This window comes from Magnolia sinica, chromosome 2 (genome assembly GCF_029962835.1).
Source record: "Magnolia sinica isolate HGM2019 chromosome 2, MsV1, whole genome shotgun sequence".
NCBI classification, from domain to species: domain Eukaryota; kingdom Viridiplantae; phylum Streptophyta; class Magnoliopsida; order Magnoliales; family Magnoliaceae; genus Magnolia; species Magnolia sinica.
The window spans coordinates 49,307,687-49,323,211 of record NC_080574.1 but is presented as its reverse complement, the minus strand read 5'-3'; positions in this window follow the sequence as shown (position 1 = coordinate 49,323,211).

Sequence of the window (15,525 nt, the reverse complement as noted above, 5' to 3'; positions counted from 1 at the left end):
CATCCTCACCATCAAGAGTCCATCATCCTCCATCAAAGTTGAAGCTGAGGGGCATTGGAGTCTAAGAGACCAAGAAGAAGGAAGATAAGGTGGGTGATTTTTCATTAATTTAAATTTTAGGGCCCACTTGTTGGTGGGACCCATTTGGATGTATGTGATTTAAATCAAGAGGGCCCATAGTGGCGGGTTCCTCTATCTCACCGTATACCTCCCTCTATCTCTCTCTTTCTCTCTTTCTCTATAATGGTGTGGATCCCACCAATATGTGTTACATCTACCCCGTCCATCTACATCAGACGGTGTGGCCCACTCCATTACAGGTGATGATCCACACCATCCATTGTTTGGATGGCCCAATGCATTTTTTTAAAGATATATATATGTATATACATATATGTTATATTTTATATAATACATATATATAATATAATATGTATCATATATATAATATAATATATATTAGATGCATATATGATGGTGGGCCACATCTACGTGGGACCCACCATAGCAATGTGTTTAAGTGTGTCGTCCAGCGTCCAGGGGACGCTGGACGTGCAAAACAAAAAAAAAAAAAAAAGAGGAAGGGAAAAAGCTACTTGTAGGGTGGACCATTCACATAGGCCCCACCTTGATTCAGATATTTGATCCAATCCGTCTATCCTCTTCCTTGGATCATTTTAGACGTTGAGCTAAAATTTGGAACCAATCCAGTTCTCAAGCGGGCCGTACCGTAAGGGATAGACGTATCACCATTGAAACCCACTTTGACTCTTCCATTCGCCAACAATACATTGCATATTGGTCTCATTTCGTCGATCATGAGTCATAGAATCCTATGGTTGTGTCGCGGACTGATGTGGGCCCTACAATAGAAAATCCACAAAAATTGTTTTTAAAAAAAAAAAAAAAAGGGACAAAGGGAGGAGGCCACCATGGTGGCCGCCGACGACGACTGGGGCTCACGGCCCACTGGGCCCCACCTTGGTGTTTTCAACCATCAACACCGCCCATGATAGTCCCCTCACCATACGTCCACTCCAAAATCAGCCATAAACGGACCTAGCGGGCCATACCATTTAAAATCATGTGAAGACATGCCTAAATCATATAAAATCGTTGGTGGGGCCTACCGGTTTTTGATGCAAGTGAAACTTGATTTGGACCCTTAAAATTGTGGAACACACACAATGAATGGGATTGTGAATCACATCTCGGTGGACCCCAAAACAAAAATATATATAATAATAAAAAAAAAATTTAAAGCAGCAGCAGCGCGGACGGACTGGCTGGGGCTCACGGCCCCAGCTGTGGGCCCCACCTTGATGCATTTTTCCCATCCAAACCGTCAATTTGATGGGTCCCCACAGTTCCACCGTACACCCCAAATTTTAGCTGTATATGGAACTCAGGTGAGTCACATCATTTAGAATCATGTGAAGACATGCCTAAAATATATAAAATCGTTGGTGGGGCCTACCTGAGTTTTGGATGTTGTTGAAACCTGGGCTGGACCGTTAGCTAGATGGGACCCACATAATGAGTGGACTGGATTTGGGGACCACCTCCCAGTGGACCCCCTGTCCATGTGAATATAATAATAGTTATTATAATAATAAATATATATATATATATATACATTTATAAACATGCATTACCATGGGCTTCCCTGGCTGTGTACACAGCTCCCCAGTCCAGTGGGCCCTACCCCAGTACCATAAGACAATAAATATTACAATGGGCCCTACCTTGGTCCACGTAATTTTATGAACAGTTGGGGTAGAAAATAAACATTGTGTTGGACCTTAGTTGGGTGGAAAAGAAACATTATGTTGGGTCTTAAGCTGGGTGGAAAATGAGCATTTTGGTGGGCCCCACTTAGGTAAGTATTGTCAACCGCACTCTCTATTAGTGTGGGCTCCATCATAATGTATGTGTTTCATCCAACGGCCCAACTATTGTGGAGATAATTTAAGGCCCATTATGGAGGCCCATTTTCATGCATTAGTGGTCCTTGTTGAGGCCCACCTTGATTGTATTAGGCCCACATTATGAGGCCCATTAAGGCCCACCTTGATATAGATATGGGGCTCATGTTATGTAGCCCATTTGATGTACTTGGGTCCTTGGGTCAGGGCCCAATTAGATGTATAAAAGGCCCATTACAATGTGTGATTTATGGAAGGCCATTCCTTGGGAGCAATGTTGGTTTGATGTCCACATTGAATCGATAATGTTGGTTAAATGTCCGCATTATAACTCTCCCTAAGGCCCACTGATAAGCCCATACTTGTGGTAAGTAGGCCGTCTAGGCTCATCTCCGTTATACACAAAGCTCATCTCTTTATACATGTTTAGTATAGATCCATGATTCATGATCATCCACATCATATGTATGCTTAATGTGAGGAGTGACCGATCATAGCATATGCCTTCGGACGGACTGTTTATGGGCTCCCTGATAGGCGGAGTTGCCCCATATAAGTGCATGGTATATACAGGACTGTTGCATAACTGATAGTGTGACTCATGCACTTGCATTTGTGTGATTGTAGTTACTATATGCCCTAGCGACATCAGGGCCATAGCATCCATAGACACATCTTGAATGGCTGGGTTGGATACCGAAAATATTTGGTTCTAGCATACGGCACTATAGATGTCCCTGGTGAAAGTCCCTAAACCCGATGGTACCAGAGGATGACTCCAACGTCGAGACCGAGTGGATATACGAGCGCACGAAGGCCGAATACCAGGAGGCCGTGTCTCCCACCGTGTCGTGGTCGGGGAAGGAGTGTGGCCTTACTCGCCCGAGGGTAGGGGCAATACTAGGCCGAGTTTGACCAGCTCGCGAATGGGTCCGCTATCGACGTGGCAGGTAAGGCCGATATTGGTCGGCGGATAGTGAGGTTTCTTACGCTCATTTGACTTTGCGGCTAGGAGAGCGACAGTGCCATTTGGAGTGTATTGAACCCTGATTATCCTGGATGAGAACTGTCGATACATGTTGAGGATTGGCATGCTTGAGTTGCATTTCACATCGCATGGCCGTGTTTTGGCCGATGGCATTCATATCTTGCACCGCATAGCCTTGGTACAGCTGATTGCATTCATGTGCTCATTACCATGTTTCCACATCACTCTGACCTTGCATTTGAGTACGTTTATATTGCGCACATACTTACACCACCCTCTAAGCTTTCAATAAGCTTATGCACGATTGATGCGTGCAGGTGACGCCAGGACGCAGCCATAGTTCGCCGTAGTTGGACCGTGCAGACGAGCTTCTTGAGTTTTGTTTCTTTTATCACATTGTATTTTCCTTTTCTATCGCATTGTACTCAAAAGTTTTTGATATTTGTGGATTTTGTGGTGGTGTTCTTGTGGTTATTGTTTGTGGGTTATGCTTTTGTTATGCTCATTATGAATCGACGATGACTTGAAATCCTCCTTGTAGTATTCCAGGATCTAACCTGGTGAATGGGTGCCGGATCCGAAAATGGGGTTCTACGGAGGTGTCGCCGGATTCGGCGATCGGAAATTTTGTGAGCCCGGTTTCGAGTTCGGGGCGTGACAATTGGTATCAGAGCATAACTCGGGAATAACCAAGAACAACATTACATGTCCGCTATGAATGATTAAGTCCTAAGTTTGGATAGCCTAGCGATCTTTTATTGCAGACCTTAACGTGTGTGCCTTCGCGAGCCTTTAAGTTGATAGGCACCTTCGCTCTTTCTGTAGGACATGGCGCGTAGGAGAGTGACCCGATCGACTCCCGCACCACAACCTGAGACGCTCCACCAACTGCGGCTCCCGCACTACCACCTACGACACCTGCTCCGCCACCGGAGATTTCTACCCCATCCTGAGGATGTCGCTCCTCTACCAGAGATTCATACCGCCCATCCCGAGGATGCTACACCTCCACCAGATCGGTGCGGATCCGACCGTATCCGTGAGTGCTTCCCGATTGCAGCAGATGTTGCAGGGCCGCACTTCAGGGGCAGAGCAGACATCCGGTTGTTTCACCGGCCGAGGGCAGGAGCACGCGAGTGCCCTACTTCGAGAGTTCCGACGCCTTGATCCTCCGCATTTCCGAGCCAGATCCGACAGCAGCAGAGAGGTGGCGCTCCGATGTGGAGAAGATTTTGATACTATGACATGTGACCGAGCAACGAGTTCGGTTGGCGGTGTTTCTTTTTCAGGCGAGGCCGAGCATTGGTGGACCTCGGTTACCCGTGTCGCAGGAGACGACTACATCCGGACGTGGGATGATTTTGTAGATCGATTCGAGGAGCAGTATTTCCCCAATTCGACGTCAGAGGGCACTAGAGTTCGAGACTGTGGTAGGGAGACATGACCGTGGCTCAGTACGCGGCTCGTTTCGTGGCACTATCGAGGTTTGCGCCTTATATGGTTGATGATGAGGGGCGAAAGGCCCGCCGTTTCGAGAGCGGCCTACGTTACGGTCTTCGAGGCCGTGTGATTGGGCACGAGCTTCCGACCTTTTGTGGCGGAGGGCTCGATCTACGAGACGAGTGGGGCAGCGCGACAGAGATCGAGGAGGACAAGAGGCCCTTCCGAGCTCCCGGCGCAGGCGACCACGAGGTATAGGAGCCACCCGCTCTAGAGCACCAGGCCCAAGACGCTCGCTGCCACCCCGCCGGCAGGACTTGTTTTGGATGTGGTGGGTCAGGGCATCGCTGTATGAGTGGCCTCGCCCTCATCTGCAGCAGCCGAGAGGATCACAGCGCCTCACCTACATCCGCCGAGAGCACCACAAGCTCCAAAGACAAGCGCGACCTCGGCGGCGTCACGCAGCGACCCCATCGGCGAGCACCCACCTCAGCCACCGAGGCCTCAGCAGCAGCAGAGAACCATCAGCAGCAGCAGCACCCTTCGAGAGGACAGGCACCTCCCCAGCCGGCTCGTCGCCACCCAGCAAGACCCGCAATCATCCGGAGGAGTCGTCGAGGGTATACTTCCGTCTCTTCATGCATCGCCCGAGTATTATTTGATTGCGCTTCTCACTCATTCATGTCCGAGGGTTTCGGCCTATTCGATCGGATTGCCGACAGAGTCTACTAGTGAGGGATTGATCGTATCGACGCCCTTGGGAAAGACCGCATTGGGCCGTTTCTGTCCATCTTGCCGGTTCTTGTCGGTGATATCTTTTTGCTCACGACTTGTTTGTCTTGCCGATGATTTCGACGTTATCTTGGGCATGGATTGGCTTGAGTATCACGCTATCTTGGACTGTTGCACGGCCACATTCTGCATACCAGGCTTGCGGCAGCCGGTTCATCGTCGAGCCTAGAGGAGAGCCGATGTCTTGCTTGATGTCCTGCGGTCGAGGAGCCTATGGCCATTTGTATTGATCGGTTGCCGGTTGTTGCGACTTTCCCGACGTATTCCAGGAGATTCCTGATTGCCTCCTCGCCGTCATATCGAGTTCAGATCGATCTTGTGCGTCGCGCCTATCTCGAAGGCCCCGTCACGTATGGCACCGATGGAGTTGCGTGAGCCACAGTCAATTGGACGAGTTGCGTGAGTTGGGATTTATTCGTCGAGTAGTTGCCGTTGGGAGCGCCGGTACTCTTCGTCAGGAAGATGGATGGCTCGTTGAGGCTCGCGTAGATTACCGCGAGCTCAACCGGTCACGATTAAGAACAAGTACCCGCTCCCAAGGATAGACGATTTATTTGATCACCTGTAGGGTGCACAGTTCAAGATTGACCTGCGTTCTGGTTATCATCGATTCGTGTCCGAGAGGAGGACATCCAAAAGACTTTTACAGCGCGTTACGGTCATTTTAAGTTTTAGGTCATGTCCTTTAGACTGACCAATGCACCCGCGGTCTTCATACAGTTGATGAATGAGGTCTTTCGTCCATATCTCGATCAGTTTTTTGTGGTCTTCATCGACGATATTCTGATATATTCGAGGACCCATGAGGATCATATGCAGCATCTGGAGATTTCATTACAGACCCTTCGTGCCTACTAGCTGTATGTGAAGCTAGAGAAGTGTGAGTTTTGGCAGGAGGAGGTGAGATTCCTGGGTCACGTAGTGACGAGGGAGGGTGTCACAGTGGACCCCTCGAAGGTTGAGGCAGTACGACCGTGGGGCTAGCCCACTACTGCATCCAAGATCCGTAATTTTCTTGGTTTAGCAGGATACTATCGACGTTTCATTGAGGGCTTCTCCCGTATTGCAGCCCCGTTGATTAGGTTGACTTGGATGAGCGCAGATTTTGTTTGGACTGACGCATGTGAGCAGGCATTCATGGAGCTGAAGGACCGTCTGACGTCCGCTCATGTCCTCACTCTTCCCTCTAGGAGTGATGGATTTGTTGTATTGACCGATGCCTCACGTATTGGTTTAGGTGTTGTCCTGATGCAGCACGGCAGGCCTGCAGCCTTCGCGTCTCATCAGCTCAAGGTCCATGAGCTGAACTACCACACGCACGATTTGGAGCTGGCAGCAATCATCTTCGCACTGAAGGTGTGGAGACATTATCTCTATGGGGTCAGGTTCGAGCTCTTTTCCGACCACAAAAGTTTGAAGTATCTATTCTCTCAGTTCGAACTAAACATGAGGCAGAGGCATTGGATGAAGCTTCTGAATGATTATGATTTTGACCTCCGTTACCACCCAGGCAAGGCAAATGTGGTGGCAGATGCCCTCAACCATCAGTCACGAGGCCTGATGGCACATATGATGATTTAGGAGTGGAAGATGCTCGAGGATATAGCGAGTACGACTTTGATTTTGGTCTCCATTTTTCTATCGTGCAGTTATCGAGCCTGCCGATTCAACCCTCTCTTGTCGCAAGGGTGATCGAGGCTCGGCAGAGATCAGTCGTTGCGGGATTACCGAGAAGAGGCTGCATTTGAGGAGTAGCCAGATTGGAGATTGGTTCCGATGGTGGACTTCGCTTTAGAGGCCGATTGTGTGTCCCGGATATTCCCGAGTTGCGCAGAGATCTTATGACCGAGGCACATCGATCGCGATTTTCTATCCACCCTGGCTCGACGAAGATGTACCGTGATATGAGGAGGTAGTATTATTGGTCAGTTTTGTGGCCGAGTGTGACACTTGCCAGCGTGTCAAGGCCGATCATCAGAGACCCCCTGGTCTATTGCAGCCATTGAGCGTCCCGATGTGGAAGTGGGAGCACGTATCCACAGATTTTATTATGGGTTTGCCGAGGACTCAGCGCGGTCATGACGCCATCTGGGTTGTCGTCGATCGTCTGACGAAGTCGGCACATTTTCTTGCGATTCGTGCGACTTGGCCTTTGGACCGGCTTGCGAGGTTATTCCTTGAGGAGATTGTGAGACTGCACGGCGTACCAGTCTCGATCGTTTCTGACCGAGATCCGAGATTCACGTCTCAGTTTTGGAGGAGCTTTCAGAGAGCTATGGGCACTGATTTGCAGCTCAGTACCGCGTATCATCCGCAGACCGATGGCCAGACCGAAAGGGTCAACCAGATCCTTGAGGATATGCTTCGGGCCTGCGTGATTGACTTCGGTGGTAGCTGGGATGAGCATCTGCGATTGGCTGAGTTCGCATACAATAACAGCTATCAGGCGACCATTGGCATGGCTCCTTTTGAGGCATTATATGGCAGACCGTGCAGATCTCCGAGTTGTTGGACCGAGGTTGGAGAGCGGCGTCTCCTAGGTCCCGAGCTTGTGCAGGAGACATCAGAGGTTATTGATATCATTAGGCAGAGGATGCGCACAGCCGGCAGAAGAGTGTTGCTGATCGCCGGCGTCGTCCCTTAGAGTTTGATGTAGGGGACCGTGTGTATCTCAAGGTCTCGCCCATGAAGGGCATAGTTAGATTTGGAGCAAAGGGGAAGCTTGCCCCGAGATTCATAGGACCTTTCGAGATCACTGAGCGCATTGGCGCTGTGGCCTATCGGCTTGCCTTACCATCTCAATTGTCTGGCGTCCATAACGTTTTTCACGTCTCTATGTTGAGGAAGTGTGGGTCAGACATAGTTCCTGTTATCGACTGGCAGCCGTTGGAGGTTCGTGAGGACGCTTCTTACATCGAGCAGCCAGTTCGTATCCTTGATCGGAAGGAGCAGGTCCTCCGAACCAAGGTCATTCCCTTGGTGAAGGTTCAGTGGGGTCACCATTCTGTGGATGAGGCATCTTGGGAGCGCGAGGCTGAGATTCGAGAGCGCTATCCTCATCTCTTTGATGATTGATTGTATGTTGTATGTCATAGGTTGTCTCTGGTATTTATATGGCGATGCCTTGCTTCCTCTTCTATTATGATTTATGTTTTCTTGTGTTGATTGTTTAAATTTCGAGGACGAAATTTTTATTTGGTGGGGAGAGCTGTAAGACCCGTGTCCTAATCCGTACCATTCCGTTGGCTTCCGCGGTCCTTCCGGTCAAATTTTGGCAACCTTCGCACCGAATTCGGTGTTTGCGCACGATCCTAAGCCAGGTCCCGCGCACCGACGTCGGCTCGATCTGAAACTTATGTCTTGACGATCCCGTCGTCGCCGCGGTTCCAACGCCGTGACTTGCGCACTGAACCGATACCCTAAAAGATGCCGATCAGCGTTTATTCCGAAGAAACACCGCGCGTTGCGGATTTCGAGGGAATCTCTACACAATAAGTCCCATCAATCATCATTAAATGTAACCTTATCTCAAGTACAACAACCCATACCTCTCTCTTCACAAAGTCAACTCTCTCTCTCTTCACCCATCCCTCCTTTACTCACTTTTCAAACAAACCCATGCCCCATTAATTACACCCATCACTCCATCACCTCATATCACTCCCATCCTCTCATTTTCTCTCTCATTTTCTCATATCTCTCCAAGCAACCCCAAGCCCCAAACGTCCAAGCCTCCTCTCCCTCTCAAGTGTGGTCCACCTTCCATCATCCATCTACACCCTTCCATCTCTCATCCTCACCATCAAGAGTCCATCATCCTCCATCAAAGTTGAAGCTGAGGGGCATTGGAGTCTAAGAGACCAAGAAGAAGGAAGATAAGGTGGGTGATTTTTCATTAATTTAAATTTTAGGGCCCACTTGTTGGTGGGACCCATTTGGATGTATGTGATTTAAATCAAGAGGGCCCATAGTGGCGGGGTTCCTCTATCTCACCGTATACCTCCCTCTATCTCTCTCTTTCTCTCTTTCTCTATAATGGTGTGGATCCCACCAATATGTGTTACATCTACCCCGTCCATCTACATCAGACGGTGTGGCCCACTCCATTACAGGTGATGATCCACACCATCCATTGTTTGGATGGCCCAATGCATTTTTTTAAAGATATATATATGTATATACATATATGTTATATTTTATATAATACATATATATAATATAATATGTATCATATATATAATATAATATATATTAGATGCATATATGATGGTGGGCCACATCTACGTGGGACCCACCATAGCAATGTGTTTAAGTGTGTCGTCCCGCGTCGACGTTGGCAAGTGAGGCATGTGCACTAACGTGGATGTGTACTAGCAAAAAAAAAAAAAAGAGGAAGGGAAAAAGCTACTTGTAGGGTGGACCATTCACATAGGCCCCACCTTGATTCAGATATTTGATCCAATCCGTCTATCCTCTTCCTTGGATCATTTTAGACGTTGAGCTAAAATTTGGAACCAATCCAGTTCTCAAGCGGGCCGTACCGTAAGGGATAGACGTATCACCATTGAAACCCACTTTGACTCTTCCATTCGCCAACAATACATTGCATATTGGTCTCATTTCGTCGATCATGAGTCGTAGAATCCTATGGCTGGGTCAGATCAGACTGATGTGGGCCCTACAATAGAAAATCCACAAAAAAATTGTTTTTAAAAAAAAAAAAAAAGGGACAAAGGGAGGCAGCAGCAGCGTCACCATGGTGGCCGCTGACGGACGGAAGTGCTGGGGCTCACGGCCCCAGCTGTGGGCCCCACCTTGGTGTTTTCAACCATCAACACCGTCCATTTGATAGGTCCCCTCAGCCCATACGTCCACTCCAAAAATCAGCCATAAACGGACCTCAGGCGGGCCATACCATTTAAAATCATGTGAAGACATGCCTAAAACATATAAAATCGTTGGTGGGGCCTACCTGAGTTTTGGATGCAAGTGAAACTTGATTTGGACCCTTAAAATTGTGGAACACACACAATGAATGGGCTGGATTGTGAATCACATCTCGGTGGACCCCAAAACAAAAAAAAATATATATAATAATAATAATAAAAAAATTTTTAAAAAAGCAGCAGCAGCGCTGCTGCTGAGTGACGAGCGGACGGACTGGCTGGGGCTCACGGCCCCAGCTGTGGGCCCCACCTTGATGCATTTTTCCCATCCAAACCGTCAATTTGATGGGTCCCCACAGTTCCACCGTCCACCCCAAAATTTAGCTGTATATGGAACTCCGGTGAGTCACATCATTTAAAATCCTGGGAAGACATGCCTAAATATATAAAATTAGTTGGTGGATGTTGTTGACACCTGGGCCGGGCCGTTAGCTAGATGGGACCCACATAATGAGTGGACTGGATTTGGGGACCACCTCCCAGTGGACCCCCTGTCCATGTGAATATAATAATAGTTATTATAATAATAAATATATATATATATATATACACATTTATAAACATGCATTACCATGGGCTTCCCTGGCTGTGTACACAGCTCCCCAGTCCAGTGGGCCCTACCCCAGTACCATAAGACCCTTTGAACGGTTGGGTGACAAATAAATATTACAATGGGCCCTACCTTGGTCCACGTAATTTTATGAACAGTTGGGGTAGAAAATAAACATTGTGTTGGACCTTAGTTGGGTGGAAAAGAAACATTATGTTGGGTCTTAAGCTGGGTGGAAAATGAGCATTTTGGTGGGCCCCACTTAGGTAAGTATTGTCAACCGCACTCTCTATTAGTGTGGGCTCCATCATAATGTATGTGTTTCATCCAACGGCCCAACTATTGTGGAGATAATTTAAGGCCCATTATGGAGGCCCATTTTCATGCATTAGTGGTCCTTGTTGAGGCCCACCTTGATTTGTATTAGGCCCACATTATGAGGCCCATTAAGGCCCACCTTGATATAGATATGGGGCTCATGTTATGTAGCCCATTTGATGTACTTGGGTCCTTGGGTCAAGGCCCAATTAGATGTATAAAAGGCCCATTACAATGTGTGATTTATGGAAGGCCATTCCTTGGGAGCAATGTTGGTTTGATGTCCACATTGAATCGATAATGTTGGTTAAATGTCCGCATTATAACTCTCCCTAAGGCCCACCGATAGGCCCATAATTATGGTAAGTAGGCCGTATAGGGTCTTCTCCATTATACCTAGAGCTCATATCTTTTTTCATGTTTAGTATAGTTCGATGATTCATGATCATTCGCATCATATGTATGCCTCGATGTGAGGATGACCGATCATAGCATACACCTTTGGATAGATGTTTATGGGCTCCCCGATAGGCGGAGTTGCCTCATAAAGTGCATGGTATATACAGGATTGTTTGAGTGATAGTGTGACTCATGCACTTGCATTTGTGTGATTGTAGTTACTATATGCCCTAGCGACATCGGGGCCATAGCCTCCATAGACACATCGTGGATGGTTGGGTTGATACCGGAAAATGTTTGGTTCTAGCATACGGGCACTATAGATGTCCCCGGTGAAAGTCCCTAAACCCGATGGTACTGAGGATGACTCCAACGTCGAGACCGAGTGGATATACGAGCGCACGAAGGCCGAATACCGGAGGCCGTGTCTCCCACCGTGTCGTGGTCGGTTGGGAAGGAGTGTGGCCTTACTCGCCCGAGGGTAGGGGCAATACTAGGCCGAGTTTGACCAGCTCGCGAATGGGTCCGCTATCGACGTGCGGATAGGTATTGGCGACTATTGGTCAGCGGATAGTGAGGTTTCTTACGCTCATTTGGGCTGTGCGGCTAGGAGAGCCGCAGTGCCATTTGGAGTGTATTGAACCCGGTGATTATCCAGAATGAAACTGTATTGATACATGTTGAGGATTGGCATGCTTGAGTTGCATTTCGCATCGCATGGCCGTGTTTTTGGCGATGGCATTCATATCTTGCACCGCATAGCCTTGTACGACGTGATTGCATTCATGTGCTCATTACCATGTTTCCACATCACTCGACCTTGCATTTGAGTACGTTTATATTGCGCACATACTTACACCACCCTCTAAGCTTTCCATAAGCTTATGCACGATTGATGCGTGCAGGTGACGCCAGGACGCAGCCATAGTCTCGCCGTAGTTGGACCGTGCAGACGAGCTTCTGGAGTTTTGTTTCTTTTATCACATTGTATTTTCCTTTTCTATCGCATTGTACTCAAAAGTTTTTGATCTTAGTGGATTTTGTGGTGGTGTTCTTGTGGTTATTGTTTGTGGGTTATGCTTTTGTTATGCTCATTATGAATCGGACTGATGACTTGAAATCCTCCTTGTAGTATTCCAGGATCGGAACCTGGTGAATGGGTGCCGGGATCCGAAAATGGGGTTCTACGGAGGCTGTCGGCGCCGGATTCGGCGATCGGGAATTTTGTGAGCCCGGTTTCGAGTTCGGGGCGTGACAAATGTTGTTCTAAGGACAACCTTGAAGATTATAGTCATATTCAGCATTTGCAACTCACAACTAAGGACCTGCTCATCATAACTCAAAAATTACTTTAACCATACACTTCTTTGCTTTACCAAAATCTGCAGTTCCAAACAACACTAATCACCAAAGTTACCAATTATTCAAAAAATAGTAGATGAATGTAGTCAATGAGATTTTGTAAGCACATAAATACAATTAAAAAAAAAAAAAAGCAATTCCAGATGGTTGAATACAATTGCATATACTTAAAAAAAAAATGTGCATATTATTGTTGGAATAAGAAAATGTAACAACTTTCCTCCCCACAATCAAACTTGAGCCGATTTTTATTTTTATTTTTTATTTTTAATTTTAGAGAGAGAACATTTAAGTTGAAGGTAACTCAATAAAAGAATCATATTGCTGCTCAAACAAAGAACACTAATCAGAATCGTAAAAAAATCTTAATCAAAATTGTAATGAAGATCTTTTGCCCCATATTCTTTGGTGACACATGATCACCTACCAAAAGTATAACGACATAGGGTCATATGTACACGTCTTTAGATAAGCCGCTACAACAAATGACAACGGCATGTGTGATTAAAGTAGTGTGTCAGACAAGTCTATAAAGAACTGCTAAGATAGGAATTTTATTATGAATTTGAATATGCTCCTTAAGGCTATCTTGCACAATCCTTTTAAAATGAGAGATCCTCCTTAAGATGATCGGTGCTCTTATGACAATTACAAAGATTCAAGAAACAGATTCTTTTTAAAGTAGATGGGCATCAAGGACACCATGATGGATCCCGGTCCAGTGAGATTGATCCCATAACGATTATAGACATCCGCGATCACACCAGCAAGAGATCCAAAAATGGTTTTTGACCTCCAAAGATCTCTTTGGCCAAGTTGAGATGATCAGAAGGGTTTGCTTCCTCTCAGATCTTATATAAAGAGCATGTGATGAAGAGCTCCACACCCACGCCAAACACAATCACTCTACATAGCACAACGCTACTTATATTATATTCTAGTTCCTCCACTTTTATCTAGTCATGTTGCAGAACATCTGGAGTTTAAGATATTTTAAATCGCTACTTTCCAGCGTCATTGTTACAGTATATGCTTAGGAGTAGTATAAATATCTGCGACCTACTGTTGTTAGATCCCTAATCAACTGAGCCATTGGAAGATCAAACCATCGGTCACATCTTGCTGACCACCTACATTGATTGGTTATCCATATAGGTGATCACGCCACATCAATATAATTGATCCCACAGATCCAGGCTTAATGAATCTATGTCAACGGGGGACTAGCATTCAATCCAACTTGATTTGAGTATGACTCTAGCATGCCTGTACTATCCTAATCACATACGTTAACCAAAAATGTGCCTTCGTTAACACGTGAGGCCTCGTGTGTTGGCTAAATTATGCAAACACCTGGTTTTTGGGGCCCAACCTAATGTATGTTATTTATCCACACCATGTATTCATTTTGCTAGCTCATTTTGGGCATGAGCTCAAAAATGAGTCAGGTCTAAAACTCAAATGGGCCACGCCATATGAGATAACAGGGATTAAAACTTTTGGATTAAGTTGATATTTTGTGTTTTCCCTCTGATTTAAAGTATGTGTCACATTATGAATAAGTTAGATGGAAAATCGATATCATAGTGGGCCTAAAAATGTTTCCAAGTGGCCATCATTGGCCCATTGTTGTCTAGTGTAATCCCAATATTTATAAGGATCTGCTGCTTCTTTTGGGATCATGCTTCTACCAAAATTGGTGGATGACACGTATAAAACACATACATCATGGTGGGTCTCACATGCGGCATCATGATGCATCAATCGAAGCCCTCCACCAAGGAAGCCTATTGCGTCCAGCCCCTCTCCGTCGGAAGTGGATTGGCTGGTGTACCACACACCAGCCATATAGCTGGTGTATTGACATCAGCAAGTTTTGTGGGTCTCATCATGAGGTATGTGTTATATTGACATAGGGATGAACGTGATAAGGTCAATCACCGTCTTCCTCAAGGATAACTACTCCGAATCCACGGAGCTTCTCTGGACTCCTCACAAAGACTTCTCGAATCCACGAGGAAAGAAAGCAAGAAAATAGAAATAAATTCTAATAAAATTCAAAATTGATTAATCAATGAAATAAATGAGTTCACAACCCTTTAAATAGGGATACCAAGCAATGGAAGAGAAATCAAAAGCAAACTACAACTAAAACACCTAGAATTCCAAACTTACTATTTATAGACGGTTGGTGATGTCTACTAGTGCGCAAGGTTTTCAGCCAAAAATAGTAAGTGTCCTATTTGGAAACACCAAACCATTCTCCTAATTATTCTAAGATCTTTTCATGTTGAGTGCAACTCCTAAAGCCTGACGGTTGAAGAGTTATAATCAAACTAAAACTTACTATTTATAGTGAAAATGAAATTAAAACAAGGAAACAACCATCGATCTAGGGGTATTTCATAAATTCGGCTTGTGTAACTAGGCATAGCAGGGTTGGTTGGCTAAAATAGCTCGTTCTACCCAAAAATCATAAATTTTATGCCCGATAACTCATTCCGAATTGTGAGATACGCCCGATCTAAGGTCCGACGGTCCGGATCACTTCTATCGTCGACCGGGCCTTTTCTGGTCCATCTTGGCCATGAAATTGTCCATGACCTGCTCTACATCAGTCCCCTCTACTTCAAAAGAACTCATCCTCGAGTTCTCATCCTGCTTTGGTTCATGGTACTCGGTCAGGTCCGCGACATTGAAAGTCTATGAGATCGCCGTGTCATCTGGAAGATCAATAACATAAGTGTTATCATTGATCTTTCGAATGATTGGGATGGGTCCAATCTTCTTATTTTTCTCCTTATT